Consider the following 7,733-nt stretch of genomic DNA (forward strand, 5'->3'; position numbering starts at 1 on the left):
GCAGTATATGCAAGCTGTCCTTAGGGGCAAGTATATGGGTAAGAGATCTTCTAGTGTTCTATTGCCCTTAGGCAGTATATGCAAACTGTTCTTAGGGGCAAGTATATGGGTAAGACAGAGATCTTCTAGGGTGCTATTGCCCTTAGGCAGTGTATGCAAACTGTCCTTAGGAGCAAGTATATGGGTAAGAGATCTTCTAGTGATCTATTGTCTTTAGGCAGTACTGTATACAATATGTAAACTGTCCTTAGGGGCAAGTATGTGGGTAAGAGATAATCTAGTAATCTATTGTCCTTAGGCAGTATATGCAAACTGTCCTTAGGGGCAAGTATACGGGTAAGAGATCTTCTAGTGTTCTATTGTCCTTAGGCAGTATATGCAAACTGTCCTTAGGGGCAAGTATATTGGTATGAGATCTTCTAGTGTTCTATTGTCCTTAGGCAGTATATGCAAACTGTCCTTAGGGGCAAGTATATTGGTATGAGATCTTCTAGTGTTCTATTGTCCTTAGGCAGTACTGCATACAGTATGCAAACTGTCCTTAGGGGCAAGTATGTGGGTAAGAGATCTTCTAGTGATCTATTGTCCTTAGGCAGTATATTCAAACTGACCTTAGGGGCAAGTATACGGGTAAGAGATCTTCTAGTGTTCTATTGTCCTTAGGCAGTGTATGCAAACTGTCCTTAGGGGCAAGTATATTGGTAAGAGATCTTCTAGTGTTCTATTGTCCTTAGGTAGTATATGCAAACTGTCCTTAGGGGCAAGTATATGGGTAAGAGATCTTCTAGTGATCTATTGTCCTTAGGCAGTATATTCAAACTGACCTTAGGGGCAAGTATGTGGGTAAGAGATCTTCTAGTGATCTATTGTCCTTAGGCAGTATATACAAACTGTGTCCTTAGGGGCAAGTATATGGGTAAGAGATCTTCTAGTGTTCTATTGCCCTTAGAAAGTATATGCAAACTGTCCTTAGGGGCAAGTATATTGGTAAGAGATCTTCCAGTGATCTATTGTCCTCAGGCAGTGTTTTGACAATTAATTTTATCTGTCGTCAGCAGTCTGCTCACTTGTACTGTAGTAACATAACTATGATCATTGGAATCCACATAAGCTCCTTTTGTACTAAGGAGAGATGTCTGCTACGTACTAGTTTAAAATTACTCAGTCTGTGGTTTTGGATATTGAAGACACTCATAAGTCATGACTTCCATACATAATCTTTTGGGGTGTTAGTGGCATTAAAGTAGATCTAAGTCCAATCACTAAAATCTCATATAAGCTTTTATGCGATTTCAAAAGTTGTCTTCAAACTTTTTAAAGCGTAACTATGGTCAAAAATTAAAAATAAATATGTATTTCTGTATTGAATGTCCTTAAGTTCAAGCCAACTTCTAATAACAATATCACTCCAGAAGTTTGTAAACTTATTGAAGATGCCCATTGGATGTACATCCTCAATGCACTAACACAATTTCTCACAGCCCTGTAATTATGCACTTCCTTGTGTCACCACTCTCACAGTGCCTGCTGTCTGAACTACAACTCAATGTCTGAACTATGTAACATCACCATTGTTTCCTAGAAGCAATGCATGATACGATATGTAGTCTAGAGAGATTGAGATTGCATCTCATCAAGCAGCAGGGAAAGAGACACTAAGCACACTGGGAATCTAGCAAGATGGTGAAAGGGATGGGCAGATAGAAGGCATCACTCACTACATAAAAGGTATCATAAAAGAGATTTTTTTCAAGTAAGCTCAAGTAGAAACAACTAAAGTATGTATTCTTTTTGTAATGCTGATCTCATGCTGATGCTGAACAGGATAGTATATGCTGTGATTTAGGACTTCTTCAGGTCTGCAGCTTTAACTGAAATAACACCTAGTGATCCTGCATTTAGGATCTTTGTTCCTGCAATACCTGTTATGGGGTGACAATTGTCTTTCTGCATTGTCACCCTGTCACGTGTGAAGAGTGAAAGCAGCCATGATGACACACATTGCTCTAGCATGGTCCATCATTGTCAAGAAGCTGATCCAGAGCAATGATGTGTTGCCAGTGCTGGAGCAAGTGAATGAAGACAAGAAGTAAGGCAATTCTTTATATTACAGAGTGCTTTAGCAAACTAAATTACAGGGTTATTCACAAAAGGGTGAAGAGTTTGGAGAAGACAGGAGAAGTGAACAATCTAGGACAAAATAGCTGGACTGGAAAGTGAACTGAATTGGAGAATGTTTCCAAATCAGCTACTTTGTCCTAGATTGTTCACTTCTCCTGCCAGCTCCAAACTCTTCACCCTTTTGTGAATAACCCTGTAAATGTCATATAGTTAGAATTTGAACCTACTTTTAGAAATACAATAGCCTGAAGAGTTATATCAAATACTGCAATCAATAATTGCTTGTGATGTAAGTATATTTCTAATAGAAAACTGTTGTACATTTGAAAAAATGATTTTAGAAAAGGTTTAGTAAAAAATAACTAGCGAGTTGTTATAATGAAACTCATTCTGAAGTGTCTGATACTGATTACTGATTATTAATGTCAGTCAACAAAGGAGTGATAAAGAAGTGATAAGACACACACGTGGGTTGGCAATGGTCATGTTAGATTCCATGCATAGCTTGATTATGGCCAGTCACCTATATTAAACAGTGTGTTCATATTGGTATGCAATCCGGGTAGTGAATCATTTATTTCTCCTTTTTTCCCCTAAACATATATCACCAGTGAGTTCAAGTTTGTGTGCGCTACAGGTCCTCCGGGCACCATTTGTTTTCTTGAAGAACATTAGACTTTTATATAAAATATGGCATCCTGGCAATCAGACTTTCCCCCAAGATCTGTTAGCTGGGGGGTCACTGCTGGTATCTTTAAATCCCAATTATTACTTAACCCTGCCATTTTCAATCAGCTATTATACAGTATTTCAAATCTTTACTCATTAACTTCCAAACAGATAGACACTCTACAATAATGCCTGGTGGGAGAAATTAACATTTAAATGTACATTAAGCCCGATCTATCACTTGATTTAATAAGAACCAAATGTTCTTGCATCTGCTATTCCTTGCTTACTAAGATGTGCTGTAGTTTTATTTAACCATATGAGTGCCTAAGAATTGGACACACAAAATAGCAATTTAACATCAAATGGAGCTGACTGATGCTATTACAGTCAGGTAAATGCATATAATAACCTGAGTATGTATATCTTAAGGAGATGTTAAAGTGACACAAAAGTCAGGAGTTAAACCTTAAAACACTGACCTATCCTTCCTTCTGGGGGTGGCTCCTTTTGCTCCCCAAGGTCCCAGTGTGTGTTGTAAAGTAGCCACCACTCTAAGCTCACTCCTGTGATGGACTACAATCTAATGTTTAGTATACTAATTTGTATTGAGATTGTAGTCTACCATGCTAGTGAGCTTGGAGCGGTGGCTACTTTCTAACAGGGACCATGGAGAACAAAAGTAGTCACCCTCCAGAAAGAAGGACAGTGTCAGCATGAATTCAGAGATGATTTGAGGATCTACAGCTGAGTGATACACACATAAGCAAATTTTTTGTTAATAGTTAAGGTACTTGAATGCATTTTTAAGGTTTAACCCCTGAGTTTAGTGTCACTTTAAGGAGATATTGTTAATCCCATTGAAGAGTTAATTTAATTGCCTGCTTTCATTCCCTAATGAAAAAAGAGAATGCCAACCTTTGTGGGTGGTGTGACATGGTTCAGTTGACGCCTGAACACTGAGACGTCATCCTTTTGATCTCTTAAGGGAGTCTTCAGTCTTAGAAGTTTTCTTACTTGTATGTATGTATGTATGTATGTATGTCTGCCTACTTTTCTGGTGACCAGTGTCAAACTCCGCTGCTCCGGTGCTTTGCTGCTGTCTGGCTACTGAAGGCATTCAGCACTCCTGGGTGTGAAATACCTGCTCCTCTGGCTGCAAGCTGTGGCTCCTTCCACCAGCTATGCTTAGCTCATACAGTATATCACTACACAACATATGAGCCAGTGGGAGGAACCCTAGAGTGTGACGGGGATTGCATGTAGTGTTAAATACCGTCAGTGGCCACTGGCCAGGGAGCAGCAAAGCAGTGCCATGCGGGTTGCTCCCCCAAAAAAAGGTCAGATACGGTTTAATTATTGGCAGCCCATTCAAAATGATAAGCCACCATTAGTGTGAGTCTCACGACACAACAGGTACTTCCAATCAGCTACACATTTAAAGATAATTTTTGTTTTGCCCATTGACAAGCTCTTCTAACTTTCTTTTCTTCCCTCTGTTGCTCTGTTCACCCATGGGGCAAAGAGAAAAAGCCTTGTGTAAGCCACATGTCACTATAGTCGAAGCTTACACCCCATTCCCCTATGTGATAGCATTGGTCCTTCTCCCAAACCTGGAAGTATTGGGTATTTCCTCTTACTGTGATTGGGTGAATAGAGTGGAAGGGACAGATGAGAAATGGGTATACAGAAGGGAGGGAGTGGTCATTAAAGTTCACTTCTTGCTTTGTCCTGCGTATGTTAATCAGATGGGCTGCCAAAGTTTTCTCAATCATCTGGCAAAAAACCCAAAAGTGACACCTATTAATGGCTAATAAAAAAAAAAACTTTCAAAGGACCTTGTCAGGAGTATTAACAGATGCATGCTAAAATAGGAGAGTGCATTATATTGTGAAATATGTATATTCATTTTTATTTAGAGGAGACACAAACCTGACAATATTTGCAATAATTGGTTGCAAGAGGACAGTGCCTGAAGAAAAGTTCCTGTTTATTTTAGTTGCCTGCTTGTTCTCCAAGAGAGTGATGAGCAAATTGGCTTTGAAAATCTTTTGAATCTGCAAATAGTGAATTTCTTGGTTCTCCTAAATATTGGAATGAAGATGTGTCCAATCTGCAGAAAATCAAACAATTCCTTGATTGCCTGCATTCCTATATTGTAATATTTTCTAAAGCCAAGATGAAGCTCTACACAAATATTCAGGAGAGCCAAAAAGTGACAAATCCGCGTTTCTCCTAATCTGATCATTCCTACACATGTTATCTTCATTGTGCTCTTAAGCTTCAGCTTCCTAACTATCGTAGGATTTGGCTTTCCTCCTGGCTCTTGCTTCCTGATTGCCCCTGGTTAAATCTTGCCTTTTTCCCTAGGTATTGATTCCTTCCACTTGCCATGACCATATTATATACTGTCACTGTCTGAGGCTATGTTCACACCTAGACGATTCAGATGCCAAGCTGTTTTCGCGTTGTTGTTGCACGTTTTCAATTGCGCAACTGTTCATTGTAAACCGCGTGGTTGTCGCACGTTATTTTAATGCATAGAGGTGTCTATGGGACCCAAACCGCCCAACAACCACCCGAAAATTGCTCCTGCACCTTTTTGCACGACAGGGGATTTCGGTTGCGCGACAAACCACAAGAGAGTGAGCAGCCTCCATTGACTTCAATGCGAATCTGTGTTTTGCGCGATATCTATAGCCTGTCTAGGGGATTTTAGCAACCAGCTGCCCCAATAGCATTAGTCAACCGCTTCTAGTGACTAACAGAGCTGAAACCCAAGCCAGAAGTATGATGCTAAAGAACTTTAATAGAACATCTGAACTGGGAGAGAGGGTATAGGGCTTAGGACATCCATGAGAAAAAATCCCCTAGACAGGCTATGGATGACCCGGGTATTTCCAGCAGCTGCTTCAGGGGTGAGCGCTACAAAGGCCTTACAAAGCATCTCCTACACTTGAGGATTCCAACCCCCAGGCCTAGGCCTGGGGGCCGGCTGGACAGCACCCAGCCCTGACTGGACTCTGGGCTATCCCAGAACTGGACTAGACTGATCACATGGCAATTTCCCTGAGTATATACTATATGCCCTGTACCAGCATGCACCATTGGCTTTGAGAGCCCCAGTGATTGGCTATGGACTGCACACACACTCACAGTGGCCCCCATTGGTTGTCCCACACTGCCGCAGAGTCACACTCCACTCAGGCAGGTACAATCAATGCCAGAATACCTGGAATTAACCAGATAAATGTCAACTATAATTCAACCAGACTGACTACTGCTCTGACCAGTGGCGTAACAATCACCATAGTGACCCAGGCGGCCGCTATGGGGCCCTGGGCACAGTGGGGCCCAGCCAGATGCCGTGCGGGCCGCCTGGGTCGCTATGGGATCCTCTGCTGGTGGCTTTCACAGGTGGGCTATGCAAGGGGTATAACTAGAAATCACGGGGCCCCATACAAAATTTTGCCCTGTGATTTCTAGTTATGCCCCTGGCTCTGACAATTACTACATTTCTAGTAGCCACTCCACTAAGGGTGCTAGGGGCTACACCTTATTCATTTATTTGTATTCCGTTTCTGCAAAAAAGCTGTTTAGGTATTACCTCTCCAATCACAGGTTAAGCCTTACTATGGTCTACCATGTGGTGGCCTGGTCTTAGCAATCTGGGATATGTATTACTATCTCTTAATGAGATAATTTTCCATTTAATTTCTAGGTATTTCCATTCAAGCCTCTTCTTTCTTACAGTCTACCAATAAAGAAAATGCTTGTTAGAAATGCTTTATCTAAACTTACTGGAACAGGTATTTGCCTATACAAAAGCAGAAGATGTCAGACATGGACTAAATACACATACCACATTAATTTACAATACTATTTCAGTCTGGACTGTTAGTTTAATGCTTCATTGTTACATACTTCTTTAAGCAAGACCTCTTTTAAAGCATTATAGTTTTAGTAATTAAAACTGCCCTACAAGGAAAAATTCTAGATGTAACATTTTAATACTGCCTATTGTGTGGCTGAGGGATAACTATTGGTTTATGTTGTTAGCCATGCCAGACTTAAAAAAAGCTGTATGAAACAAACTATTGCTAAAGCGTGGAAATCGCCTACCTTCTCTGTTGCCAAATACAAATCCGGAACCTCACAGGCCATGCTCCATGATAAGGTTGAGGTTAGTTTGACAGACAAAATTGATAAATTCTTTTCAGTGTGTTACCCCTGGACAGTACACTTCCTGACCTCTTGTACTTTTAGATACTCTTGCAGCAGCTGTCACTCACTGGATGTCACCCTGCCCCTAGCACCTACCTTCCCTGTTAACCTTGGGGTTCTCACTTCTAAGAAAGAAAAAAAATCAAGGAGGTTATGTTATTTTGCCAAAGAGCCTTCCTGCCAAAAAATCTCCTTCCCCTTTCTACTAGCAATTGGACTTTCTACAAGATGCCACGAATAGAGATGGGTACTGAGGTGATGTAACTGGACATGAGTAGTAGTAGTAGTAGAATGACTAAAGAAAGAAAAAGAAAATGTCGGGCCAGTTTGGGGGGGTGGAGAAAGTGTTAGTTGCACATTGGCCAATGTTGGCAGGAATTGTGGAGCTGTCAGTGCTGGAAAAGGGCTAGCTCAAAGAGATCTCTTCTTTAAAGTGAGACTTAAACTCAGGAGTTAAATCATCAAAATGCATTCAAATACCTGAACTATTAACAAAAATGTACCATATTTGTGTATCACTCATCTGTAGATCTTCAAATCATCTCTGAATTGGTGCTGACTTTGTTCTTCCTTCTGGAGGGTAGCTACTTTTGTTCCCCATGGTCCCTGTTTGTGTTGTAAAGTAGCCACCGCTCCTAGCTCACTCCTGTGATGGACTGCAATCCAATGCAAATTAGTAAACTAAACGTGAGATTAAAGTGCAACACAGGGGGGGGGGG

Source organism: Nanorana parkeri, unplaced genomic scaffold (genome assembly GCF_000935625.1).
Source record: "Nanorana parkeri isolate BGI_ZX_2015 unplaced genomic scaffold, ASM93562v1 scaffold1335, whole genome shotgun sequence".
NCBI classification, from domain to species: Eukaryota; Metazoa; Chordata; class Amphibia; order Anura; family Dicroglossidae; genus Nanorana; species Nanorana parkeri.